The following is a 20,115-nucleotide window of genomic DNA, read 5'->3' on the forward strand; positions in this document are numbered from 1 at the left end:
TTTTTTTAAGAAAGCTGTGAGGAACAGAGGAAGTAACTTATATCTCTATATATGTGCATTGTGTTTGAGTTTCTTTGTTAAATAAAGGGAAATATTATTTTTCATTTCAACACTTAGCCTCTTAGAGATTCCTTGCTTCATTATCTAATTCGAGAAACTAGTGTTAAGTCCTAGAAGAAGTTCTTAAAATGGTTCACTATAAAATTCTGCAGCCATCACACACTTGGTTGAAGCAAAAATGCTCACACATTGAAAATATGGAAATGTAGGTCCTAATGCAACATTAGAAAAGTCTTAAATGTATACAGATACTCAAAGAGCGTATGAAACCATAGAAACCATATTTTTTCCTTCTTCTGGGTTAGTTGCAAACTGTTAAAAAATAGAAAAAGTGATTTTTATGCTTGCTTAGTGTCAAACATTAGGACCTACGTTTGGATTTGCAGCAGCTACATAAAATTGGGTGTAGTGGAATTGGCCTTAACCACAATGCTGGAGTTTCAGAAACAGGAGAATACTGGGGCTTACTGTCCAGCCAGTCTAATTCAGCAATTTTCTGGTTCAGTGAAAAACTTAAACACAGAAACAAACATAAATAGTTATTAAGGACAATATCTAACCCTTGCCTTAAAATGAACTCTCAAGCACCACTACCCTGTGAGATACAGATAGATAGATAGATAGATAGATAGATAGATAGATAGATAGATAGATAGATAGATAGATGATAGATAGATGATAGATAGATAGATAGATAGATAGATAGATAGATAGATAGATAGGTGGGTAGGTAGATAGACTCAAAGAATTCCCTTCCAGCTATAGCAAACAATGAAAGTAATTTGATTCAATGCATCACGGACCTCCTTTAGCTAAGTAAGTATACTAGGTGATGTGTAATTTGTATTGTCTTTATTTAATTTCTTGGTTCTCAATGGAGCAACACAGAATCCTTACCACAAAGCCAAAACCAAGAAGAACATTAAAATGTGACAGCTAAGGGACACTACTGTCATTTATTTTGTTCTTTCTGTCAAAGATGCTTATATAAACAAGAAGATCAAAATCAAAGGAGAGACAGGAGGCACAGACAAAGCGTGCTGAGAATTCTCAGGATAGAAGTCTTCCTTTTGCCTAATGGCACCAGCTAAACTGTGTGATTGAAGAGGTAAGACATTCATTTAACTTTGAAAAATGAGAGACCGTGAGACATGGAAACAGAAACAATACCTAATAGAAATAAAAATTCTGAATGAGTATTAGCCCTGCTCAGGAACAAATACCTTTTTTTGCTACCAGAGAAGATACCATGATGAGTTAAAAAAAAATCTTCACACTCAGATTTAGTGTAATGTCATAAAATGTGATATTGCTTTAACCTGTCCTAGAAGGGCTAATGTATTTACACATATGTACTAATGTGAAGGCATATTCGTATATCATTTAATCTCTTGTCAAGAACAACATGTACAGAAAAACTGAGGTAAATATGCTGTAAACGGAGATGAACTGATTAAATGTGTGCTGTTTTATTTGAGAGACCTTACAATTTCTTGTAGCCTGAAGAATAAGAAAACCCACATTTGAATTTTCTCCCTGTAGCCCTGGATAAAATTGCACATGATTCAGTCTTACTTTACTTCTGAGTTTTACTAGGAGCAATAGGAAAGAATACTCACTACAACAGTCCAAAGTAACAGGGGAAATTAAACTGCATTATATATACTGAAAGTACCATATGGGAATGATTGCCAATTTAACCGTTAGCGGCAAGACTCTTCAGAGGATTTGACCTGGAACCAGAATGAGAGCACATCAAGTGTCCCCACTCTAAGTACAGGTGGACATTTATTGGGAATCAGGACACCTATGAGATACACTTAGAAACCCGTCACTTTGAGGGCTTGAAGGAGTTCCTGCAGCAAGTCGAAGACCACTTCCACAAGATGCATGTGGCACTGGCTCAGGAAGACCAGAAGGTTGCCTTCCTGTGTTTCATGCTCGGCAAACTCTCAGAGAAGATTGACCAGCTGGAGAAGAGCCTTGAACTCAAGTTTGATGCCCTAGGTGAGAACCAGAGCAAGCTCAGTGAGGACTTCATGGAATTCCCAAGGGATGCAACCATGTTGAATGATGAGCTGTCTCACATCAATGCACACCAGAACATGGGTATCCTTGGATCCTATGCTCATCAGCAGATCTTTTACTGCAAAGGGACATTTGTGGGATACCAGGGTCCTGTATGGTGTCTCTGTGTCTATTCCATGGGTGACCTGCTCTTCAGTGGCTCTTCTGACAAGATGATCAAGGTGTGGCCAGACACTTGTACCACTTACAACTGCCGAAAGACACAGGAAGGTCATGATGGCATTGTGCTGTCACTCTGTATCCAGGGGTGCACACTGCAGGGGTCAGAAGGTGAACATCATCTGGGCCCATGACAACTCTGTATGCACACTGGTGTCTTCCCATAACATGCTATTCAGTGGCTCCCTTAAAGCCATCAAGGTCTGGGACATGGTGGGCACTGAGCTAAAGTCACAGAAGGAAGTCACGGGTCTCAACCACTGAGTTTGGGCCAGGTGGCAGCACAGAGCTATCTGTACAGTGGCTCTTACTAGACAATCAAGATCTGGGACATTTGGGCCCTTGACTGCATGTATTCCGTTGCTGTGATGAATCACCACATTGTAGCACCTACCAGAACCTCATTCACATATGGGACATTGAATCCAATAAGCAGTTGCAGACACTAATGGGCCACGTGGGCACAATATATATCCTGGCAGTCATTTCAATACCAGATCTGACCAAAGTCTTCAGTGCATCCTATGACCAGTTCCTCAGGGTCTGGATTATGGACAACACGATCTGCCCACAGACACTGCTGCACCATCAGAGCAGTATAACTGCATTGACTGTCTCCTGGGGCCGGCTCTTCCCGGGAGCTGTGGATGGAACTGTGAAGGTTTGGGCATACTAAAAGAATCCAAGCCAGGCTTGACTCCCTCTGGGTCTGTAAGTCAGGTGGGACCTCCATGAAGACTTTGGAATGTCTGCCTGTCTTGTGGAGACAGGTAGACATGCTCAAGCAGGTAGGGAGTGTCACCTCTGCCTCTTCTCAGTGAGGGGTCTTTCATAAGGCCTTGTTCTTACTTCTACCAGAGAAATGCCCAGGTCCTTCTCTGGGCACCAGGTATGATGCTTGCCTGGCCCCACCATTCATATCACTCCACAAATTTTGTTTTGAGACAGGATCTCACTATATATCTCTGGCTTGTCTGGAACTCACTGTCAACCAGGCTGGCCTCAAACTCACAGATCTGCCTGCCTCTACCTCCCAAGTGCTGGGAGTAAAAACGTGTGCCACCGCTCCTGGCTGGACCCAGATGGTCCACGGATCCTTTTTACTCACCTTTTCTATTGGTTTTAGACTGTATATAGATTTTATTACTGCCCCGTTGAAATAAAATCTGCACAGACTGTGAAAAATAAAAAAGACAAAACTTCCATACAGAGCCACAACATCGATGTACACTATCAATTCATTTACATTTATAGGGGTTTCAACTAATCTCGGAAAATGTTTGTAGCTTGTAATCATAGTTCTCATCTGTGTGATATGGTCATTTGAATGAGAATGACCTCCATAGGAAGATCTATCTTGTTTCCAAATTGATGAATTGTTTGAAGGGAGTAGGTTTGGAGGAGATCTGGCCTCATTAGAACAGTGTATACCTGGGAGTGGGCTTTGAGATTTCAAAAGCCCATGCCAACTGTCCAGTGTCATGCTCATCACCATGATGAAAACAGGCTAAGTCTCTAAATCAGGCACACTCTCAATTAAATGATTTCTTTTATAGGAGTTGCCTCGGTCATAATGTCTCTTCAGAGCATGGGTTCCAAAGACAGAGGAACAATATCGGACATCTCTGTCTTTGATTTAGGGGCCCTATAAAAAAGAAATAATGCCATCCTATTAATTAGATTTTTAAAGATCAACCTTGAACTATTTCTGTCAAGGAAGTGGATAACAGCATTGAACACCTTATTCTTTTCTTACAAAAAACCAACCAAACAAAAAAAACAAAACAAAACAAAACAAAACAAAACCCCACAAATATATAAACACACATCACATGTTGTTTTCTCAAAAAAAAAAAAAAAGAACTTCCACCCCAAACCAAGCCAAAATCTACAAAACAAAATCAAAACAAATTGAGTCGTGGAAACAAATGGGCAGTGCTTAAAAAAAATGAACAAAGTCATGCTTCAGGTACGCAGGGTGAAGACGTGCTTTGGAAAGCCAGCCTCTCAGCTTATACAAAAAAGATTTGTTACCGGGAAGATTCTGAGTTTTGATTTGTGCAATATTTAAGCATTTGAAGTTTTTTTTGGCTTTGTATTCCACCATTTCTTTCTAACTATTTTTCCTATAAAAACAGCATTTTGTTCAGAAACACAACCAAGGATCTTAATCATATGCACATATAATGTCATTTTGTCATTTTGTATGGCTTACATATTTAATGTAGTCTGATGTTCTAAGTCAATGTTAGCGTGCGCTTCTCTAACTGAAATAACATGGAAATTTCGTAACCTGAAATTATAAAAAGCATAGTTACAGGAAAGAAAAATTTTCCAATCTCTTCTGGGAACTCTACATAAGTTACTTATTGACCCTCCATTTGATTTATAGCAAATGAAATGAATTGCCATCAAAATCCCCAAAATGTAATTATTCCCATAGGTCACAGATGTAAAATGTGCTGTTAGAAGTTCAGGCTAGAAACATCTAAACTCTTTAGTGTTATCCAAGTGGAGAAATAAACACACACACACACACACACACACACACACACACACACACACACACACAAAATAATGTCAAGAAGGCTTGCTCAGTGATTTGTTTAAGATAGCAAAATTTATTAACTCAGAAGCTGTTTTCCTCCCCTCCCTATGATTTCTTATCATCTTCATAAAAATCTTCATTTTCTCTAAAACAAATGAAATGCCATAAAACTTCAAAGTCTTACATTGACAATGCTTCTTAACCTAAGACATTATATTTAGGTATGAAGGAGGCTGTTGCTTCTAATGTGCTGCCTTTCTGTGGGATAGAGAAATTTCATTTAATTCTACATTTCAATATCAAGAAAGATCACATCACACTAGTGCAAAGAAATGAAAAAGATGTGTCTGGGGGGTGTTATTGGGGAGAAAGGGGGGAGAAGAAGAGAGATGGGGGAGGAGAAAGAGCAGAAGTTATTTTCATTTTAGCTCATGAGCTTTAAAAACCACATTAAAAGATCTGACCGTCTCAACCATTATGAAAAGGAGAATATTTAACCTAGGATTTGGTACTTAAATAGGGATTATTGATATTAAAAACTTTATTAAAACGTGTGAGTATTTTGCTTTATGTTTTATAGTGCTTTGTACATAAATATGAGAGTTTCTGTTGTTGTTAAGGTATTAATTGTGTGAACACTGCCTCTCTCTGTAATGCTTCACCTTACAGGTTTAGTAAAGGCCCCAACTTGCCCAGGTTCTAAGGACATAGGAGAACTATCAGATGCCATGCATTTCTTTTTGGTTAGTGCACAAGAGGTTTACTTTTTATACAAAAGGACAGATGTAAGAAAGATTATTTAGAAATCAAATGGTATGTTTAAAAGGCCGTGATTTTCTAAATAAATTCATATGTAGCTTGTTAGTGTATAGATCTGGGCATCTTTAAAATTCATTTCTAGAGTAAATTGCATTCTAGAGTAAAATCTTTAAACATTATAAGAGCCAGACTGCCTTGAACTAGTGATTTTAATGCTGGCTATTTGTGCAATGTTGCTTGGCAACCGTAGAAAAGGGCTGCTTAGTTAAATAGTCTGAAATGCCATTTGGACACTGTGCATTAAAAACTTCCAACGGGTCATCGTACTTTCAGGCAAACTAGAAACTGGGCCACACGGCCATGGCTTTGGTATCATTTCCTATTCCCATTGCTCCTGTCTGTTTGACAATGCACATGCGTAGGAACAGACTTTGTTAAGGAGCTTTGGACTAACATCTTTTGATTGGTCCCTCGCATTTCCCTCTATCTTGAATAGGCTTGTCCTCTACCACATTCTAGTCATTTCAACTTTTATTTTTTATTTAGGGACTTAGTGTTGTCAACTTTCTTCTTGGCATTGTTTCATTTTGTCCCATAAGTTTGGGTGGGCTATGTAATCATTTTCATTGAATTCTAGGAAGACTTTAGTGCTGTTTGTTTGTTTGTTTGTTTGTTTTCTCGCTTAATCCACTTTTGTTCAGTAATAAGTTATTTACTTTCTATTTTTTCTGTTGTCGCAGAGTCTAGCTTTAATATGTGATAGTCTGATGCAGGGAGTTCTTTCAAATTTCTAATAATTTTTGAGACTTGATTTGTTTCCTAGTATATGGACAGTTTTGGATAAAGTTCCACAAGGTGCTATTCTTTGTGTTTGGCTAAAATGCTCTGTGGATATATGTAAGGTCCATTTGGTTTATAGCACCTGTTAGTTTTATTATTTCTCTGTTTAGTTTCTGCCTTAATGACTTGTCCATTGATGAGCATAGGGTATTAAAGTCTCTCACTATTAGTGTGCAAGGGTTAATGTGTAATTCAGTTCTAATACTCTTTCTTTTATAAACTTGTGTGTTTATAAAACACTGTGTTTGGGGCATAATATTAAGAATTGAAGTGTCACTTGGTAGATTTTTTTCTCTGATGAGTATGTATTTCATCTCTTTAATAAGATTAATTAGATTTAATTAGTATGTATTTCATTCGCTTTAACTAGATTTATTTTATGTTTATTTTGTTCGATATTAAAATGACTGTCCCAGCTTGCTTTTTATATTCATTTGCATGGAATATCTTTATTTATCCTCTACCTTGAGATACCTATTTTGATGTTGAGGGGTGTGTTTCTTGGATGCAGCAAAGGGATAGATCCTCCTTCCACATCATACCTTTCCTTGAGGAATTAAACGATTTATACTGAGAGATATCAATGACAAAGGACTATTTATTCTTGTTATTTTGTTATTTTTAGTGGTAGTGGTGTATGTGTATATATATATATATATATGTGTGTGTGTTCTTTGTTTTGTTTTTTCTAGTTTTAATATATTCATTTCAAAAACACATTTTCTATGTTTTCAAGGGTAGTTAACCTTCTTAGCTTGGAGTTTTTCTTATATTACTTCCTGCAAGTCTGGAATAGTATAAATTTGACTTTATCATTGAATATCTTATTTTTTTCCATCTACAGTTAATGAAAAATTTTCTGGGCATCGTATTATGAGCTGGCATCTGTGATTGTTTTTAGAAAATTAGAATCTGCCACACATCTGTCCAGGCCTTTCTGATATTTAGAATCTCAAGAGTAATTCTAATAACTCTGCCTTTATAAGATGTTTGGTCTTCTTCCCATGCAGTTTTTAACATTCTTCCTTTGTTCTTATTTTTTGTGATTTGATTATTATATAGGGATGGAACATCCTGTTTTAGTTCAACCTAGTTGGTGCTCTGTATGCTTCTTACACATTTATAGTCATCTCCTTCTATAGGTTAGGAAAATTCTATGATTTTGTTGAAATTATTTTCTGGATTTTCATTCTGGGACACTTCTCTTTCATCTAGTCCTATTATTCTTAAGTACGGTTTTTACGTGATGTTCCAGATTTTCAGGATGTTTTGTGCCCATGAATTTTTAGTTCGAACATTTTATTTGGCTGACATATCCATTTCTTCTATAGTGTCCTCAATGACTGTGATTCTCTCTTCTATCACTTATATTGTGTTGATAAAGTTTGCCACTGTAGTTTCTGCTCAAATTGCTGAGTTTTTCATTTCCAGAATTCCCTCTGTGTTTTCTGTGTTGATTATCTTTCTGTATTTGTTCTTGAACTGTTTTATTTATTTCATTTAACAGTTTGTATTTTCTTGGATTACTTTAAGTGACCTATTCATTTCCTCTGATTGTGTTTTCTTGGATTCCTTTAAGGGTTTTACCCACTCCCTTTAAGGACTTTTATTTTATCCATATAGTTGCCTTTAAGGTCTTTTTCTTAATCTTCAGCAATGATAGAATAGGCTTTGTTTTGTTGCTTGGATTCTGTTTCCTTTCTAGATGTTCAGAATGTAATAGGTGTGTGTTGTGCGTTTTCCTGTCCTACTCAGCTGGTGTGTTCACTGGGAGCACTGGTGATGTTAGAATCTGGGATATAGTTGTGCATAGGGGAACCAACGGTATGAATGGAAAGCTAGTGCTATCCAAAGGCCATGTGGCCATGTGGTAAGGGATGCTGCAGCATGTGTCTTGTTGGAATATTCCAGAGGAGGTGAAGGGATTGGGTCTTGGGGAAAAGACAGAGAGGAGAAGGTCCACAGGCAGCTTGGTTTTCTGGGACTCTTAGTCCATTGTTTAGCAGAAGTTGCTTTCTGAAGTTGGGGCTGGGATACAATGCAGAATTTCATGGACAGAAGATAGGAGCAAAGGGATGGTCTATGGTAAATAAAGCACATTCTGTTGCAGCAACAGGAACAAAAATGATATGTCAGGTCTAGGAGAACAGATAGAGAAGTGCTGTGGGCAGCGTCCCTGTTTTCCCAGACTTCTAAATGTTTCTATTTTCTTTTTCATTTTATTATATATTTGTTTTTATTGTATATTTATTTATTTACATTTCAAATGTTATCCCCTTTCTCAGTTTCCTGACCATAAACCCCCTATTCTATCCCCCACCCCCTTCTATGAGGGTGTTTCCCCACCCATCAGCCAACCCTTTTCTACCTCCACACCCTGACATTCCCTTATACTGGGGCTCAAGCCTTGGCAGGACCTAGGGCTTCTCTTCCCATTGGTACCCAACAAGGCCATCCTCTGCTCCATATGCACCTGCAAAAATGGGTCTGTCCACTTGTACTCTTTGGATGTTGGTTTGGTCACTGAGAGCTCTGGTTGGTTGATATTGTTGTTTTTATAAGGTTGCAAACTCCTTCAACTCCTTCAATACTTTCTCTTACTCCTCCAGTGGGGACCCCATTCTCAGTTTAATTGTTTGCTGCTAGCATTCAGCTCAACTCTATATTTGTCATGCTCTAGCACTCTAGCAGAGGTCTCAGGAGACAGCTTTATTAGGCTCCTGTCAGCCTGCATTTCTTGGCATCAGCAATAGTGTCTGGGTTTGGTGGATATGGAGAAATTGCTGGTTGGCCTTTCCTTTGTACTATGCTCCAAACTTTGTCTCCATATTTTCTCCTATGAATATTTTTCTTCTCCCTTCTATGAAGGACTGAATCATTTGCACTTCAGTAGTCCTTCTTCTTGAGCTTCAGGTGGTTGGTGGATTGTATTTTGGTAATCTGAGCTTTTGGGCTAAATCCACTTATCAGTGGGCGTATACAATGTACGTGTGTGTGTGTGTGTGTGTGTGTGTGTGTGTGTGATTGGGTTACCTCACTCAGGATGATATTTTCTAGTTCCAGGCATTTCCCTATAAATTTCTTGAAGTCATTGTTTTAATAACTGAGTAGTACTCCATTGTATAGATGTACCACATTTTCTGTATCCATTCCTCTGTTCAGGAACATCTGGGTTCATTCCAGCTCCTGGCTATTATAAATAAGGCTGCTATGAACATAGTGGAACATGTGTCCTTGTTATATGTTAGAGCATTCCTTGGGTGTATGCTCAGGAGTGGTATAACTGGGTCCTCAGGTAGTATTATGTTCAATTTTGTGAGGAACCTCTGGACTGACTTCTAGAGTGATTGTATCAGCTTGCAATCCCACCAAAAATAGAGGAGTGTTCCTCTTTTTCCACATCCTGGCCAGCATCTGTTGTCATTTGATCTTAGCCATTCTGACTGATGTGAGGTGGAATCTCAGAGTTGTTTTGATTTGCATTTCCCTGATGAAAAAGAATGTTTAATATTTCTTTAGGAACTTCTCAGACAATTGATATTCCTCAGCTGAGAATCCATTCCTTAGCTCTGTACCCCATTTTTAATAGAGTTATTTGATTCTCTGAAGTCTAACTTCTTGAGTTCTTTGTATATATTGGATATTAGCCCTTTATTGGATGTAGAACTGGTGAAGATCTTTTCCCAGTCTGTTCATTGTCATTTCATCCTAATGACAGTGTCCTTTGCCTTACTGAAGCTTTGCAATTTTATTAAGTCCCATTCGTTGATTTTTGATCTTAGAGAATAAGCCATCAGTGTTCTGCTCAGCAAAATTTTCCCTAGTGCACATATGTTTGAGGCTCTTCCCCACTTTTTCTTAGTTTAAGTGTATCTGGCTTTATGTGGAGGTCCTTGATCCACTTGGACTTGAGCTTTATATGGGCAATAAGAACGAATCCATCTCCATTCTTCTACATGCTGACGTACTGCTGAACCAGCACCATTGGAGAAAATTCTTTTCTACTGGATTCTTTTAGCTTCTTTGTCAAAGATCAAGTTACCATAGGTATGTGGGTTCACTTCTATGTTTTCAATTCTATGCCGTGGATCTACCTGCCTCTGTCTGTACTCATACCAGACAGTTTTATCACTATTTCTGTGTAATAGAGCTAGAGGTCAGGGATGGTGATTCTCCCAGAAACTCTTTTATTGTTGAGTATAGTTTTTGCTATCCTGGGTTTTTGATTTTCCAAATGAATTTGCAATTGCTATTTCTAATTCTAAGAAGAATTGAATGGAATTTTGATGGGGGGTTGCATTGAATATTTAGATTGCTTTTGCCAAGATGGTCATTTTTACTATATTATCCTGCCAATCCATGAGCATGGGATTCTTTACATCTTCTGAGATGTTCTCTAATTTCTTTCTTCAGAGATTTGAAGTTCTTGTCATACAGATTTTTCACTTCCTTGGTTAGAGTCACACTGAAGTAAATTTTTTTTTATTATTTGTAACTATTGTGAAGGGTGTTGTTTCACTAATTTCTTTCTCACCTGTTTATCCTTAGAGTGAAAGTAGGCTACTGGTTTGTTTGAGTTAATTTTTACCCACCCACTTTGCTGAAGTTGTTTATCAGACTTAGTCATTCTCTGGTGGAACTTTTGGGGTCACTTAAGTATACTATCATATCACCTGCAACTAGTGATATTTTGATTTCTTCCTTTCCAATTTGTATCCTTTTGACCTACTTTTGTTGTCTGATTGTTCTGGCTAGGACATCAAGAACTATATTGAATACTTAGGAAGAAAGTGGGCACCCTTGTCTAGTCCCCAATTTTAGTGGGATTGCTTCAAGTTTCTCTCCATTTAGTTTGCTGGCTACTGGTTTGATGGATATTGTTTTACTATATTTAGTTATGGGCCTTTAATTCCTGATCATTCCAAGACTTTTATCATGGAGGGATGTTTAATTTTGTCAAATGCTTTCTCAGCATCTAATGAAATGATCATGTGGTGTTTTTCTTTGAGTTTGTTTATATAGTGGATTACGTTGATGGATTTCCATATATTGAGCCATCCCTGCATGATGAAGCTGACTTGATCATGGTGAAGGATCATTTTGAAGTGTTCTTGGACTTGGTTTGGGAGAATTTTATTGCATATTTTTGCATTGATGTACGTTAAGGAAATTGATTTGAAGTTCTCTGTTTTGGGTCTTTGTGTAGTTTAGGTATAAGTGTAACTCTGGTTTCATTGATTGAATTGGACAGTGTTCCTTCTGTTTTGATTTTGTAGAATAGTTTGGACAGTATTGGTATTAGGTCTTCTATGAATATCTGATAGCATTCTGCACTAAACCCATCTGGTTTTTTTTCCTTTCCTTTTCTTTTCCTTTCCTTTCTTCCTTCCTTCCGTCCTTCCTTCCTTCCTTTCTTTCTTTTTTTTTGTTAGTTAGACTTTTAATGACTTCTGTTTCTTTATGAGTTATAGGACTGTTTAGATGGTTTATCTGATTCTGATTTAACTTTGATATCTGATATCTATGTAGAAAATTGTCCATTTCATCCACATTTCCCAGTGTTGTTGAGTATATGCTTTGGTAGTAAGATTTGATGATTTTTTTGAGAATCCTCAATTTCTGTTGTTATCTCTCCTTTTTCATTTCTTCTTTTATTAATTTTGATACTCTTTCTGTGCCTTCTGGTTAGTCTAGATAAGGGTTTATCTATTTTGATTTTCTCAAAGTACTAGTGACTGGATTTGTTTGTTATTTGTATACTTCTTTTTATATCTACTTGAATGATTTCAGCCCTGAGTTTATTTTCTGACATCTACTCCTCTTAGGTGTATTTACCTCTTTTTGTTCTAGAGCTTTCAGGTGTGCTGTCAAGATGTTAGTGTATGCTCTCTCTAGTTCCTTTTTGGAGGCACTCAGACCTGTTAGTTTTCCTCTTAGCACTGCTTTCATTGTGTCCCATAAGTTTGGGAATGTTTTGCCTTCATTTTCATTAAATTCTAAAATGTCTTTAATTTCTTTCTTTACTTCTTCCTTGACCAAGTTATCATTGAGTAGAACATTGTTCAGCTTCTATATGTATGTGGGCTTTCTGTCGTTATTGTTTTATTGAAGACAATCCTTAGTCTGTGGTCATCTGATAGGACACATGGGATTATTTCAATCTTCTGGTATCTGTTGAGGTCTGTTTTGTGAAGTATAAGATGGTCAGTTTTGGAGACGGTACCATGGGGTGGTGAGAAGCGGGTGTATTATTTTGTTTTAGGATGAAATGTTCTATAGATAACTGTTAAATCCATTTGCTTCATAACTTCTGTTCATTTCTCTATGCCTTTGTTTAGTTTCTGTTTGTACGATCTGTCCATTGATGAGAGTAAGGTGCTGAAGTCTCCCACTACTTTTGTGTGAGATGCAATGGGTGCTTTGAACTTTAGTAAGGTTTCTTTTATGAATGTAGATGCCTTTTCATTTGGACCATAGATATTCAGGATTGAGAGTTCATCTTGGCTGATTTTTCCTTTGATGAATATGCAGTGTCCTTCCTTACCTTTTCTGATATCTTTTGTTTGAAAGTTGATTTAATTCAATATTAGAATTGACTCTAGCTTGTTTCTTGGGACCATTTTCTTGGAAAATTGTTTTCCTGCCTTTTACTCTGAGGTAGTATCTGTCTTTGTCACTGAGGTGTGTTTCCTATATGCAGCAAAATGCTGGGTCCTGCTTATGTATCCAGTGTGTTAGTCTATGTCTTTTTCCTGGGGAATTGAGTCCACTGATGTTGAGAGATATTTGGGACAAATGTTTGTTGTTTCCTGTCATTTTTGTTGTTAGAGGTGGAATTGTGTTTGTGTGGCTCTGGACTTTTGGTTTAGTTGAAATTTGACTACTTTCTTGCTTTTTCTATTGAGTAGTTTCCCTCCTTGTGTTCTAATTTTTCACCTATTATCCTTTGTAGGGTTAGGTTTGTTGAACAATATTTTGTCAATTTGGTTTTGTCATGGAATATCTCCATTTATATTAAGAGTTTTGCTGGCTATAGTAGCCTGGGGTGGCATTTGTGTTCTTTTTAGATCTGTATGATATTTGCCCAGGATTTTCTGGCTTTCATAGTCTCTGGTGAGAAGTCTGGTATAATTCTGATAGGTCTGCCTTTATATGTTATTTGACCTTTTTCCTTTACTGCTTTTAATATTCTTTCTTTGTTTTGTGTGTGTGATGTTTTGACTATTATGTTATGGGAGGAATTTATTTTCTGATCCAATCTATTTGGAGTTCTCTAGGCTTCTTGTATGTTTATGGGCATCTCTTTCTTTAGTTTAGGAAAGTTTTCTTTCATAATTTCCTTGAAATTATTTACTGGCCCTTTTTTGGGAATCTTTGCTCTCTTCTATCACAATTACCCTTAGGTTTGATCTTCTCATCCTGTCCTGGATTTCCTGAATGTTTTGGGTTAGGAGCATTTTGCATTTTGCATTATCTTTGACTGTTGTGTCAATGTTTTCTATGGTATCTTCTGCCTTTGAGATTCTCTCTTCTATCTCTTGTATTCTGTTGGTGATACTTGCATCTATGACTCCTGATCACTTCCCTAGGTTTTCTATTTCCAGGGTTGTCTCTCTTTGTGATTTCTTTATTGTTTCTATTCCTGTTTTTAGACCCTGGATGATTTTGTTCAATTCTTTCACCTGTTTGGTAGTTGTGTTTTCTTATAATTCTTTAAGGAATTTTTGTGTTTTCTCTTTAAGGGCTTCTAACTGTGTTGTCCTGTATTTCTTTAAGGGAGTTATTTATGTCCTTCTTGAAGTCTTCTAACATCATCATGAGTTGTGAATTTAAATTATAATCTTTCTTTTCTGGTATGTTGGAGTATCCAGAGCTTGTTGAGGTGGGGGAACTTGTTTCTGATGATGTCAAGTAGCCTTGTTTTCTGTTGTTTAAGTTCTTATGCTTTCCTCTCACCGTTTGGTTATCTCTAGTGTTATTTGGTCTTGCTGTCTCTTACAGTGGCTTGACCCTCTTGTAAGCATGTATGCCAGCATCCCTGCAGACCAGCTTTCTCCCAGCAGGATCTGGGTACAGAGAGCTCTGTCACAGGGTCAACTCCAGGATCAGGCAGAAACTGAAAGGATTCAGTCTCATACTGCTCCTCAGTGGTCTCCAGGCGGGTTCATTTTCAGTCAGGAATGTGAGTAGAATTGTGCTCTCAAGATTGTAAGATTGTTCACACATCTTAGAATGCAGCTCTTTCCTCATGAGATATGAGTAAAGAGAGCTGTGGCACAGGATTAGCTCCAGGCAGAGTTGGAAACTAGAGGAAATCTTGTCCACCATTTGTTTTCTTAAACCTGGAAGATAAAACATCTTTTAGCTGCCTTTAGCAGGACTATGGTTGACATAAAGGTTGAAGCCATTCTAGTTGATGAAGTACATAATCTTTTTGCTCTGCTTTGCCTTTCCCTTCCTATTGTTGATGAGTGCAGGGTAACCATCCATCCTCATAAACTGACAAGTCAAAAAGAAACTTGTCAGATAAACTCTTCTCTATCACATTTTTACATGGATACAAGAGCCAGCTGAATTTATACTGAGATCACACACCCAAGGTGTGAAGTGTGTCAGAGAAGAGAGAGGACCAAATAGTCACCAGGCCATTCTAACCTCATGTTATACAGTGACAGTAACACACAATGAAATGCTGACACCACTTTCTTTATGACTGTACCACAATTTTCATTAACTCCCCTCTACTCCTCAAAATAGTGCTCAAAATATACCACTTAGATTTGGGTATAACTACAATTCCCTTGTTTAGGTATTATGCCAGACTTTGCAGTTCTGCTTAAAAATCATTATGATCACCACTGAGAGTCTGAGTAGAATTTACCAAGATGGAAAAATATACTTCTCCCACTGTCCTTGATAATGAACCAGTAATCAATAAGAAATTGGAGGCTTTTTTGAAATACAATCTAAATTTAGCCCAGTATGATTCTGAGAAACAATAGAGAAATTGGAAAGTGTTTAAGTGGGCTGAGAATGATAGAAGAGACAAATTTCCATAAAATAAATCTACAGACACAGATTCAATTCTGTTCCTCTGGATTCAAATAATCAAGAAAAGAATGTGGGAAACATAGCCATCCTTGGAAAATAGCAAATACACAGGATGAAATCCAAACCATTTTTCATGGTACCATGATACCGATGGTATCTATGGCAATAGTTTCCTATCCTAAGCCAAGCACTCTTGATTTTCTTTTACTTTGTTACATGTTTTTAACCTCCTTTGTCTTCAGCATGTTAGATTTTATTTGGTAACAACCGATCTCAACATGCTTGAAAGTTCATGTGTCTCAAGGTCAGATTTAACAGAATAGTCCACAGTAAGATTGCTTATCTTTAGTGTGTGGCATTGAAAGTGGCATGAGGATTAATTAAGAATGACTTAAGAGTTTGCTTCTACTCCAAAGGGCCACACATCATTCCAGTTTTCTTTCCTTGCCCTTTTTCTTGCCCACCCCTTACTCCCTTTTGTCCTTCCTTCCTTCCTCCCACCAGTTTCCCTTCCTTTCTCCCTTCTTTCTTTCCTTCTATCTTCCTTTTCCCTCCCTCCCTCATTCCCTTTCTCCCTCCCGCCCAATGTATTTCTCCCCATCGTCCTTTCCTCTCCTGTTCCTAAAAATCTATGCTTTCCAAGGTCAAAATGCCTCACTTAAAAATATCCTTGCTTGTTATTTTATTTTTAATCTTATGATGTTTAAATATTTATGCAATGAGACACAGCATATGATTATTTCTTTTTGAATAATCCTAACCAGGTCATTTCTGCATTTCTCCAATCTCATCTTAACATTCTATACACTTGGTTTATTTTTTTTTTCAACCACACACACTCATGTAAATTTGCAGAAAAGCACTAAAGACTGCTCCCATCTTGCTTTGGTGTATTTTACTTTGCCTTGTGGGGTACCAATGGGAGGAGAAGCCCTTGGTCTTGCCAAGGCTTGACCCCCAGTTTAGGGAAATGTCAAAGCAGGGGTGGGGCAGGAAGGGATGGGTGGATGGGTGTGGAAACACCCTCATAGAAGAAGGGGAAGGGGGAATGTTATAGGGGGTTTATGGACAGGAAGTCAGAAGAGCGGATAGCATTTGAAATGTAAATAAAAAATCCAATTTTTTAAAAAAGGAAAGAAATGGTGTATACTTTAGTGGTATCTGTATTCCAACCAGATCACACAGACACAAAAGGTCTTTGGATGTAATTTCTTGCCAAAGCAGTCATGTTTCTCACTTGATTAAAATTGTTCTAAACCTATTATAAAAATTTAAACTTAAAATATATTTAATGTAAGTATCTCTATTGTGTACTATTTATAAACCTTGAAAAGTTCTCCTTTTTAAGACTAAAAGGTAAAGGACCTGTTTTAAAGTCATATATTTCTTGACAAATGTACAATATAATATCTTAAAGAATGTTTTGTTCAAATACACAAGCACAATACACAAGCAATTTAGTAGTATAATAAATTGCTGGAATTCAAGGACAATTTTCAGATATGATAGTTATATATAATTAATATGTTTTCAAAATTTTATGTTTTAATCTTATATCTATAAAAATGCATTTTAATTTTATATTTCAAAAACATATTAGTAAAATCCTAAAGACTACCTCTCAAATCTCTCATTTAATATATTTAAGTATATTAAGTATAATAAAATATTTAAGTATAAGAATTAACAATAAAAAACTGTCTAGTTCATAATAAATCTAGTAAACTTTGCCTTCACTAATTTCTTTTGAAATACAATAGTGATTATTTTTGCTTCATATCAGTTGGTAAAATTCAAATATTATTGAATTACAATATGTTTTAATAATAATGGTACATATTTAATGCCATATTTCAATATGTTATTGAACTTAGTGGGGCCCTAATTCATAATAATATATTATATAATATATTTAAAACTCAGAAATAAATTCTACAATCAGGTTCCAAAAATGTTCAAAATATCTAGACCTTATTGGAATATATCAGCATTTTACTTAAAAAAATGCAGACCTCACAATCTTTCCTTCATTTTTATAACTATCCTGGCTTTGATCAAAACAACAGAAAAACTAAAATTGGGAAATATAAACCATAAATCTGACAAGAAAAGCAGTATCTGCTTGGAATAATTGATACCCGATGACACCTACAAATTATTCTGAAAGACCCAGGCTTAGTTCTCTACCAAGTTTTGTCAGTCTTGCAAAATCAAATTGTGCAAGCCTGGAATTTTCCAAAGTTAAACACTCTTGAATAGGACGTCAGCCTTCTTGTACTCCGAAGAAATACAGTGAGTGAGATTAGCTCTCCTAAATAAACTAATTCTGCTTCAGGGAAATATCATTTTCCATCTGAAAACACCTGTGCCAGTACTTGTAGCTTTTCTGTAGAAAGTTTTCTCACTCTGTGCTGTGTTTGCTTGTTCCCCAGCAGGATCCGCTGATGCTAATGGACTCACAGCAGTGCATGCTACATCAGTTATTACAGGTCTAATTCAGTCATTAACATTTCATTAATGGACAAGCCTCCTCACTGCCAGCAAGACAGTGCAGATATTGATGAGCTCGGCTGGAAGAAGCTAGTCAGTAAGGTAGACCATTTCAGACAAGGAGTGCCTGTGTCAGCTCACATTGGAAGATAAAGGGACTTCTCTGAGGTATTCCCTGGGTGCTCTGGTAAGACCAAAGAGAAAATGTAAGACTTTTGAGCTCTACCTTGGAATATTCTGGTAAACATTATCAATGTTTTAGGAAAAAAATATTTCACTCCTTATGAAACCCTGGTGGGGCAAAATACATAAAATTTTATGCACACGTTAGATGTAAAAGTTACAAACCATTTACTGATGTTAATTATAATTCTTCCTCAGCCATTTGGTATACAAACTTGAAACACTTAAATGAAGATGTAATTTAAGCTTTTAGCTCCTTACCATTGTCTTACAAAACAACATCCTAAGGTACTTTGTATACTTTCTTATCTCTAGCTATTGCCTCCATGATTTGTACTAGCAACTCTATCAATGTACAAATGTCAGGAAAACCAATGGATTCCATGCTGTAAGATAAGACCAAGTTGTCAGGTCAACTGTCATTTCTATGTAATGTTGTAAAATTTGGTATAGAACTAAGTCTGGGTCTTTCATTGGTTTGGTGCTTTCATACCCCATTGATGTTTGACGGGTTACTTCCTTCCTTTTCTGGTTACTTTTTTTTCTCAATACCTGCATCTTTTCGTAATTACCAGAAAGCTGAAAAAAATCGTTCTGAGTTTTTTATTCACTCTCTCGATGCTATATTAGTGAGATCATAGAATTTCCTTTAACTTCTACTTTCTTCTCTGTAACATGAAGTTGTTGAACTATTTGATCTCCAAGGCCTCTTCAAGCTGTAAAATTCTATGAGTGGGATTCTAAGCTCTGCAAAAAGCTGGACAATCAGATTTTAGAATATGTGCTGTATCCCCAGTTCTCCTATTAAACAAATTGCTGTCTTCCTGTGCAACTGTGAGTTGAAATGTATTATGTCATAGAAATTTCTAATGCGAGTGCTTTGTGGAAATTACTAATTTGATACTATAATTATATTTGTAATGTAAAATTATTAAGTATATCCATACTGCTTATAACTGTACATTGAACTTACATTGTTGCAATAAAGTGTGTTTAAACTCCATTACATAACCTTATTGTACTCTCTAATAGAATTCACAATTTAAATGGAAAAAAAAGAAGTAGGCAATCAGAAGAAATTGATTGTATGAAGGACAAATTCTACTCTGAGGTTTAAAGGAAATAAATAGGGAGGCTTCCATGAACACATTCAAATTGTGTTTATGGTCAGTGAATTCTAATCATGGTACCCCAATAAGGAAACAGGAAGTCACTTGGAAACACTTTGAAAGAGTTATCCATAATATGCAGTCTAAGAGGATGTGTCCTATTGGTAGCAGGACAATAGATTATGCATTGTATGATAAATACAATAGTACCTTTGATAGCCTATGGTCAAGCTCTTAAAAATCAAAACACCTAGGAAACAGTCAAGTTATATGTATGACAATGGAGTAATAAGAGGAAACTCTGTAGTCAATGGTGGTTTACCTCATCCACAATTACATAACATATCCCCTGCAGGAAAGCTTAAGAGACATGATGTTAAAACGAAAACCTTGTATAACGGTTCTAACTACTGCCGCCAAACATTATCTAGGTATACAGGTCTTGGAGAGTTTGACTTCTTAAGAATAACAACAATGCCAACCGACCAGAGCTTCCAGGGACTAAGCCACTACCCAAATAATATACATGGACTGACCCTGGGCTCCAACCCAGGTAGCAATGAATAGCCTAGTAAGAGCACCAGAGGAAGGGGAAACCCTTGGTCCTGCCAAGACTGAACACCTAGTGAACTTGATTGTTGGGGGGAGGGTGGTAATAGGGGGAGGATAGGGAGGGGAACACCCATATAGAAGGGGGGGAGGGGTTAGGGGGATGTTGGCCCGGAAACAAGGAGGGAATAACAATCAAAATGTAAATAAGAAATACTCAAGTTAATAAAGATTAAAAAAAAAGAATAACAAAGAAGTGAACTACAGATTCAAACGTGA

The 20,115-nt window shown here is 36.8% G+C and overlaps 1 pseudogene; it reads left to right on the plus strand.

The window, feature by feature from the left end:
• The first annotated feature begins 1,465 nt into the window (after positions 1 to 1,465).
• Positions 1,466 to 2,983, plus strand: Traf7-ps2 (TNF receptor associated factor 7, pseudogene 2; annotated as a pseudogene).
• The last annotated feature ends 17,132 nt before the right edge of the window (positions 2,984 to 20,115 follow it).

Source organism: Rattus norvegicus, chromosome 3 (assembly GCF_021556685.1).
Source record: "Rattus norvegicus strain SHRSP/BbbUtx chromosome 3, alternate assembly SHRSP_T2T, whole genome shotgun sequence".
Taxonomy (NCBI): Eukaryota; Metazoa; Chordata; class Mammalia; order Rodentia; family Muridae; genus Rattus; species Rattus norvegicus.